The following is a 9,101-nucleotide window of genomic DNA, read 5'->3' on the forward strand; positions in this document are numbered from 1 at the left end:
CCGGCAAGCAAGTTGCAAATACCCATCCAATAAAAGCTTTCAAGTCAACCATAAGAGTGCTAGAACTCCTTCATATGGACTTATTTGGACCAACAACATACAAGAGTTTGGGAGGAAATCTTTATTGTCTTGTGATTGTTGATGACTATTCAAGGTATACATGAGTATTCTTCCTTCATGACAAATCCAAAGTTGCGTCTTGCTTCAAGAAGTTTGCCAAGAGAGCACAAAATGAATTTGAAGTGAAGCTCAAGAAGATAAGAAATGACAAAGGGAAGGAATTTGACAACACAAACATAGAAGCCTATTTTGATGAAGTTGGGATCAAGCATGAGGTCTCTGCAACATATACTCCTCAACAAAATAGTGTAGTTGAGAGGAAGAACCGAACATTGATCACTCTTGCAAGAACAATGCTTGATGAGTACAACACCCCTGAAGCTCTATGGGTGGAAGCAATCAACACCGCATGCTATGTATCCAACCGCCTATTCCTTCAAAAGTTCCTTGGCAAGACACCTTATGAGTTGCTCAATGGGAAGAAACCGGATGTCTCCTTCTTTAGGGTGTTTGGTTGTAAATGCTACATCTACAAGAAGCGGCAACACCTAGGGAAGTTTCAAAGATGTTGTAATATTGGTTTTCTTGTTGGTTACTCATCAAAGTCCAAAGCATATAGAGTATTTAATCATGCCACTGGCTTGGTTGAAGAAACATGTGATATGAAATTTGATGAATCTAATGGTTCCCAAGGAGTATATGAGAATCTTGATGATGTAGGTGATGAACCATTGAGGGAGGCTATGAAGAACATTCTGGTTGGAGACATCAAGCCTAAAGATGATGAAGATGATGTACAAGTGATTGATCCACCTTCTTCATCAAGTGTGCCACAAGATGGTGATAAGGATAGGAGAGTAGAAAATGAAGATACTCATGTCTCTCATGATCAAATGGTGGTATAATCACATGATGTTGATGCTCCACAACCTCCTCCTCAAGTGGTTAATAGAAGAAATACACCTCTACTTTAAGATCATCCACAAGATCTTATCATAGGGAGTCCATCAAAGGGTGTAATGACTCGATCACAAAAACTTGCTTTATTTATTGCTCATCACTCTTTTGTCTTTTGCTTTGAGCCTACTAAGGTAGAAGAAGCTCTTCAACATCTAGATTGGATAAATGCAATGCATGAAGAATTGAACAACTTTACTCGCAATGAAGTTTAGACTCTTAAAGAGCGACCTAAAGGTGTAAGAGTCATTGGAACAAAGTGGGTGTTCCGAAACAAGCAAGATGATCAAGGTGTTGTTGTGAGGAACAAGGCAAGACTAGTGGCAAAGGGGTTCTCTCAAGTTGAAGGTTTGGATTTTGGAGAGACCTTTGCATCGGTTGTAAGATTAGAAGCCATCCGTATCCTCCTTGCATATGCATCACATCATAAAATAAAACTTTATCAAATGGATGTGAAAAGTGCATTTTTAAATGGCTTTATTAATGAACTAGTCTATGTTGATCAACCTCCCGGGTTTGAAGACCCTAGATATCCTAATCATGTTTATAGGTTGTCTAAGGCATTATATGGGCTTAAGCAAGCCCCAAGAGCTTGGTATGAGCGCCTTCAGGACTTCCTCATTGAGAAGGGCTTCACAATTGGGAAGGTCGACACCACACTATTCACCAAGAAGCTTGATGGGCATATCTTAATTTGTCAAGTGTATGCTGATGATATCATCTTTGGATCATCAAATGAAGACTCATGCAAAGAGTTTGGTGAATTGATGTCGAAGGAGTTCGAGATGTCAATGATTGGAGATCTTACATTCTTTCTTGGTTTTCAAGTCAAGCAAATAAGAGAAGGGATTTTCATCTCTCAAGAGAAATATACTAATGATCTTCTCAAGAGATTCAAGATGAATGAATGTAAGCCAATCAAGACACCAATGCCAACTAATGGACATCTCAACCTAGATGAGGGAGGTAACCCAGTTGATTAAACTCTCTACCGCTCTATGATTGGTAGCTTGTTATACTTGACCGCATCTAGGCCCGACATCATGTTTAGTGTGTGTATATGTGCTAGATTTTAAGCTAATCCTAAGGAAACTCATTTAATTGCCATAAAAAGAATCCTTAGGTATCTTAAGCATACACCAAGCATTGGCCTTTGGTATCCCAAAGGAGCTACATTTGAATTAGTTGGCTATTTTGATTCGGATTATGCCGGTTGCAAAGTCTATAGAAAGAGCACATCCGAAGGGTGCCATTTGCTTGGTAGATCACTTGTGTCTTGGTCCTCCAAGAAGCAAAATAGTATGGCTTTGTCCACCGTCGAAGTAGAATACATTGCCATAGGTGCTTGTTGTGCATAAATACTTTACATGAAATAAACTTTGTTAGACTATGGTGTAGTTCTAGATAAAGTACCTCTTTTATGCGACAATAAAAGTACGGTAAAACTTGCAAATAATCCAGTTCAACACTCTTGCACAAACCACATAGATATACATCATCACTTTCTTAAAGATCATGTTGCAAAGAATGATATATCACTAGAAGGTGTAAGGACCGAGGATCAATTGGCGGATATCTTCACTAAACCGCTAGATGAGGCAACATTTTGTAGATTGCGGAATGAGCTCAATGTGCTTGATTTTAGTAACTTCACAAAAAATAAACTTGTGTTGTCCCTTGCATTGCATTGTAATATACAACATGTTTAATGTTTTGTGATGCATATAGGGCTTATCTAACATGGTTAAGATAACCGCCGAAAAGCGTGTGAAGAAGCTTAACTTTGGATCAAACTTGACAAGCAACTAGATTTACTTTCAAGTATTGCATTGCATATGCATGAATGTTGTTTTACGTTTGTCTTCAAATTGCCCTTTTATTGCCTATTTTCTTAAAAAATTATAGCCTAAGGCAAAATATTTTGAAAAACTTAAGGGTTTAAGAGAGGTCACTCACATCAGTCCCAATTAATGTTTATTTGAATCTTATTTGAGTTGGAACTTGATTGAGAACAGGCAGCATGAAGGACTTTGAAGATTTGCTGAAGAAAAAGTGAACGGACGCTGCACCGGACTCTAGAGTCCAGCGTCCAGTCAGTTCACAGGAGGTGAACTTGCTACAAAGGAGTGATCGGACTCTAGCTTTCTGCGTTTGGTCAGAAGGCTTTTAGCGTCCGGTCGTGTGGAAGAAGACAAAGGCTATATTGACCAGACTCTAGCTATGTCCGGTCAGTGTCCACCGAACACGTTCGGTCGTGATTCCAGAGGATTTGGACCTCTCTAGAATCGACCGGACGCTGGGTGGCAGCGTTCGGTTGCTGCCACCGGAGCGTCCGGTCAATAGGAATCGTGTGGCTTCAGATCTCTTTCTCCATTTCCTATTTCACTCTATTGGGGACCCCTTTAAATCACGAGCCACCATGCTTTTTTCCCCGCATCACCACCGCCATCTAACCCTAGCCGCCATCTTCCCTCACTACCGCATGCCAAGCTCACGCAGCCACAGTAGCTCCCGAGCACCGTTCCCATAGATCCCTGCGCCACCACAGCCACCCACGCGCCCGTGCGCCGCCCGCCGCAGCGCCTTCTCGAGCCACCCCCATGCCACCGCACGCCAAGCTCACACCACCATAGCACCACCACAAGCCGCTGCCTGCCCATGCTGCTGTCTTGCACCGCTAGCCACCACCACAGTGCCGCCCCACGCCATCCTTGCTCACATCAGCAGCAAGCCCTAGCGCCGTCGTGCTATGCCATCCATCGCTGGAGAGCCATCGAGTGCCATAACCCTAGCTCCACCCTCACTACAGCCAAGCTCGAGTGCTCTCATTGCTTTGCTCGATCGCCGATCTTTGTCGAGTCAAAACCCTAGCTTCATTGCCGACCCGGTGGTTCCCCGATCCTTTCCTCGTCTCGTTGTTTCACCGGATCGTCAGGTAGCAAGCCTCTGTTTCAATTTCATACCTAAATTGCTTGCTTCCTAGGGTTTCATATCTATTAGATATATTGTAATTATTTGTATATCCTATCTATTCCATCGTGTAGCGAGTCGGTTCTGTTGAGGTGTCAGTGGCAGTTGTCAGTCAACTCAGGGCCAAGCTCACGAGTAAGGATCGAGGCCAAGCCTCAAAAGTGTCAGCGATAGTTGATCTTTGTCAGCGGTAGTTGATTCATCTTAGATCCATCAGATGGCTCATACGAAGAATATCGAAGGTGGTCCTGATGATGTGGATCCGAGGCCCCTGCCTCACCAGCCTACAGATCCGAAAGGCAAGGCGATAAAGAAGTTGGCAGTAAGGAAGCACAAGTATTCAGATGTAGATACAGCGAAAGCTACCATAGTTGTAGAGGTTGTAGAGCGTGCTGAGAGAGGAGGTGCTCGTAGTGGAGTCCGAATTGCCGATCAGCTTTCACCAGAAGCGAGGGCTTCACTTGAGCGAGTTGAGCACCTTCATGGTGGTCCAGCTAGGACTCTCATGATTGGAGGACGACGTGTTGCCATTGATGAGGTTTAGCCTTAGGGGGAGCCATAGCAGCAGCCACAGCCAACACAATAGACTCAGGAGCCACACCTAGCACAACAGTCTCAAGAGGGTGAGCAGGACGAGCAGGCCGAGGAGACAGAGCCGGCACCACAGCCATAGTTACGCCGCTCTGGTCATACTCGTGTTCTAGTCACATCGAGGCCAGACACTCAGCAGAGGGGTTCTCGTCCACCACCTAGACCACAGGGTCCGCCTCCAGTGACCCATCTTGACCTGAGGGCTGCCACAGCCAAGCAGGTGTAGCAGCTGAGGTTTGTGGACTTTGAGGTGTGGTTCCACTTAGGAGGGATGAGAGAGCATTAAAGGGATTCTATACACCCTTGCAAGAGGATTTCTATAATGCCTATCTCAACAGTGGAGCAGTCTTCAGATCATAGAGAGTGTGCAACATAGAGTCTATAGTAGCAGTAGCTGGAGAGCACATTTGTCCGTATCTATCCTATTTACTAGGGCTAACAGATCTTATTAGATGGACAGGGCTATATGTTCCATCTTGGGTTTGACAGTTCTATGCTACACTCTGGATTGACCCGCAGCATAGGTTTATACACTTTGCATTTAGAGGCAGAGACTATCGACTAATGAGCACTAGGGTTAGGGAGACACTTAGGCTTTAGGAGCAGCCAGTCAGGTTATATGAGGTGTGCTATGGATAGACCGCACCCCCAGACGCCCTCATGGTGGTATGGTACCCCCTACAGACTTGGTTTGTCACTGTTTCATAGAGCCCTTTGGTGAGGGGTCGCGGAGGAACCCCAGTGATCTCACTCCTACTGCTCGCATGATTGAGGCTATCATGAGGAGGACATTACTTCCGAGGATGGGATATAGAGAGGGATTGACTCATATACAGCTCTGGCTTCTCAACTCTCTGATGGAGCAGACAGTTTTTGATATTTGGGATCTTCTTGTGTTAGAGATGGAGGACACTATAGCTGAGGGCTTCAGAGATCACAGGTAGCTACCCTATGCTCACTGGGTCACATTCCTTATCCATAGAGCAGTTATAGTCAGGCCACCTGAGATGCTAGCTGAGTACAGTGGTGCCACTATAGAGTTTCCTACTTGTAACCTGACTTAGATGATCTACCATAGTACACCACAGGCTCCTATCTAGCCGCACCATCGCCTAGAGGTGCTAGAGTCTGCAGCCCAGCAAGATGATATTATCAGGGGTATTGTAGCTATAGAGGAGCAGCTTGCTCAGTAGGAGGGGATGGTCACAAGCAAGCCTAGTGACAGTTCTGATGATGACTACCAACCCATTCCTCAGATGCCTCCACGATGACATGATGCTGAGGCCGATAGCTCTAGTTTCGCGCCACCTACCCCACAGACAGACCCCGCTCTTCTTGCTATACTTGAGCGGATGAGGCAGGACCAGGCACGACAGGCTCAGGAGACAGCTGCTACATTTGCTCAGTTCTAGACTCGGTAGGATGAGTTCTAGCAACAACAGCTAGCTATTCAGCAGTAGACACAGGCTCTACAGTAGTAGCAGCAGCAGGCCATGCATCAGCAATAGATCCTCATGCAGCAGTAGCTTCTTGGATTCATGCAGCATGTAGTGACAGCAATTGGGACCCCACCGCCATAACCTTCGCCCTAGATTGGTTAGCCTGCCAAGGCTTCGATGACTCCAGCGTTACAGCCTAGTGGGCTTCAGAGTTAGAGACAGCCACCAGCATAGTATGCTTCACCGATAGAGTAGGTGTCCCAATGGTTTGCTTTACCAATGGTAGCCCCGTAGTTCACACCTCTTTAGATGGGCTTCACACTGGCACAAATGTTGTCGCTGCTTGTGCCAGACACTTCAGTCTCTAGGAGTCTTGGAGCCTCCTTCAGTGAGTTGACAGGGCATCCCACTCCTCCATACCAGCATGTTCCAGGTCCTGCTATAGCTGCACCTATCATAGCAACTACAGAGACGCTCCTCTCCTTAGTCACATCATCAGAGCCGGCTACTTCAGTTATACCAGTACAGCCTATAGCAGCACCAGTTCTTGATCCAACCCACTCTGCTTCAGCATCACTACCAGCTATAGAGGGTCAGACAACTCAGAGCTCAGGATCAGATGATGATGGCACCTAGTTCCACCTCGCTCCTCGTACCTCAGCGCTTGGCTTGTCCACTACAGCCCCATCGACCGACCCTTAGGTTTTGGTGTTTGACGCTAAAGGGGGAGAGGGTTCAAGTATGTTAGCCTTAGGGGAAGTGACATATCTAGGGGGAGCTTAGTTATATTAGCTTATCTATCTACATTTGGAGTTTTTATGTGTGAGATGCCTTATGCATTTATGTTTACTACTATATTTATGTGACAGTGATATCTACGTGATCATGATATGTGACATGTATGCTCTCTACTTTGTATTCTTTATATGTCATATCACTTGTGCTATGCTCATTTGCCTTAGCTTCCGTGTTTTACTTCGATGCAAATGAGCTTCATTACTTGTACTCATGCTTATTTCATATCTTTTGAGTACATCATGTTGGCTTGGGTCATATAAGCTTGTCTAACACTTTTGTTCTTATTGCCTCAAACTTATATGAACCAAGCATGTTAAAAACCTCATCTCTTTCACATACTCGAGGTAGTATTATCATCAATCACCAAAAAGGGGGAGATTGAAAGCATCTAGGCCCCTAGTTGGGTTTCAGTGATTAATGACAATACGTGATTACTGTGACTAACTTGTGTTTTGCAGAAACAATTAAGTTAGGTCACGGTAATGGAGATCGAATGGGCAATCAAGGTTGTCATGCCCCTACGATGGAAATCATTTTGGTTTTCAAAGGATGGATGACAAGGTTAAGGATGGACTAGTTCTAAGTGTCGATTGGAGTTGGAGAGACACTTAGAGTAGTTTAGGACTTTGTTTTTCCTTTGGCCGTACTATTAAGGGGGTATGAATGGGTAGCTTGAACTAGGTGAGTCTAGTGAGTTAGGTGTGGTGCACACTTGTTAAAACTAGCACTAGGTAGCTCCATTATAGCCCTTTGATCCAATGGAGCAAACTTCATTCACATATGATCGAGAGTTGGAAGTGAATGGAGGGTCAAATACTGACCGGACGCTGGCTCCAGTGTGACCGAACGCTGGCTCAGGGTCCGATCAATTCATTTGACCAAGGTGAAAGCATTTGGAAGTGACCAGACACTGAGAGATCATGTGACCGGATGCTGAGGGCCAGCGTCTGGTCGACTCTAGTAAGGTCCTAGAGAGCGAGAATCCTAATCAGACACATCCGGTCAATGCTGACCGAATGCTGATCAGGTTCCGGCTACTAACCGGACGTTGCTCAGCAAGTGATCGGACTCTAGAGGTCCAGCATCTGGTCGACATCAGTAAGGTTCTAGTAAGGGGAAAACATGATCGGGCGCGTCCGATTAGTGCTGACCAGACGCTGGCCAGTGTTGGTCAACACTTAACCACTGGAGTTTGGGGTGTACTGACTGGAGCGTCTGGTCAATATGACCGGAGCGTCCGGTCACCCCGCAGAGGCACTTAACGGTTCATTTTTCAGCCGGTGTTATAAATACAACCTCCACTCATGTGTGGAGGTACTTTTTGCTCATTCCAACAGCTAAGAAACACGTTTATGAGTGCCAAGAAGAGCAAGGTCCTAGTGAGGTGATTGAGATTTGAGAATCCCAAAGAGATCCCTAATTAGTGAAGATCAAGAGTAGCAAAGTGTGCATCCACCGTTCTCATTAGGTTTGTCCTGGTCAAGTGAGAGTTCATGCTTATTACTCTTGGTGATGCTCTTGGTGATTACCATCACCTAGATGGCTTGGTGGTCATTAGGAGCTTGGTGATCATCCAGAGAGCTTGTGAATGACCCAGCTCAAGTTGTGAGCGGTTGTGGGTGATTCACCATGATGGAGTGTTAAAGAATCAACCCGTAGGGAGCACTTGATCCTTGCACGGATCAAGGGGGAGCTACACCCTTGCGTGGGTGCTCCAACGAGGACTAGTGGGGAGTGGCAACTCTTCGATACCTTGGCAAAACATCGCCGCGTTCCTTCTCCTCTCTTTACTTTAAGCATTTACTTTGAGTAATTCATTACTTGTCTTTTACATTCCTAGAATTGCCATGCTAGAGTAGGTTTGGAACTTAGGGTGCTAAACTTTTGTGTGTTAGATCAATAGAAACACTTTCTAGGCACAAGGGGTTAATTGGGCTAACCATAGGTTTTGATTATTGCAAAGAAATTTGTAATTAGCCCAATTCACCCCCCTCTTGTACATCTTGATCCTTTCATAAAGAACAATATGTACATCACTCACCATGGGGTATGAGCCCAGCATGGGCTCGAGGCATAGCGTGGGTGTCTCGACGTTGAGGTCATCGAGTGGCCCAGGGCCGGTGGAGGGCGCTCATCCTCCAGTGGGTGCCGGGGTAAGAACCTCCTCATAGAGGCAGAGTATGCCGAGCTGGTTGACGACGTAGTCTAGACTCCCAAAGAGGAAGGTCTAGAGTGGCACGAAGATGGGAGAAACCCACATCCCAACAAGTGGGAGCATGGAAAACT

This window comes from Miscanthus floridulus, chromosome 14 (genome assembly GCF_019320115.1).
Source record: "Miscanthus floridulus cultivar M001 chromosome 14, ASM1932011v1, whole genome shotgun sequence".
Classification (NCBI taxonomy): Eukaryota; Viridiplantae; Streptophyta; class Magnoliopsida; order Poales; family Poaceae; genus Miscanthus; species Miscanthus floridulus.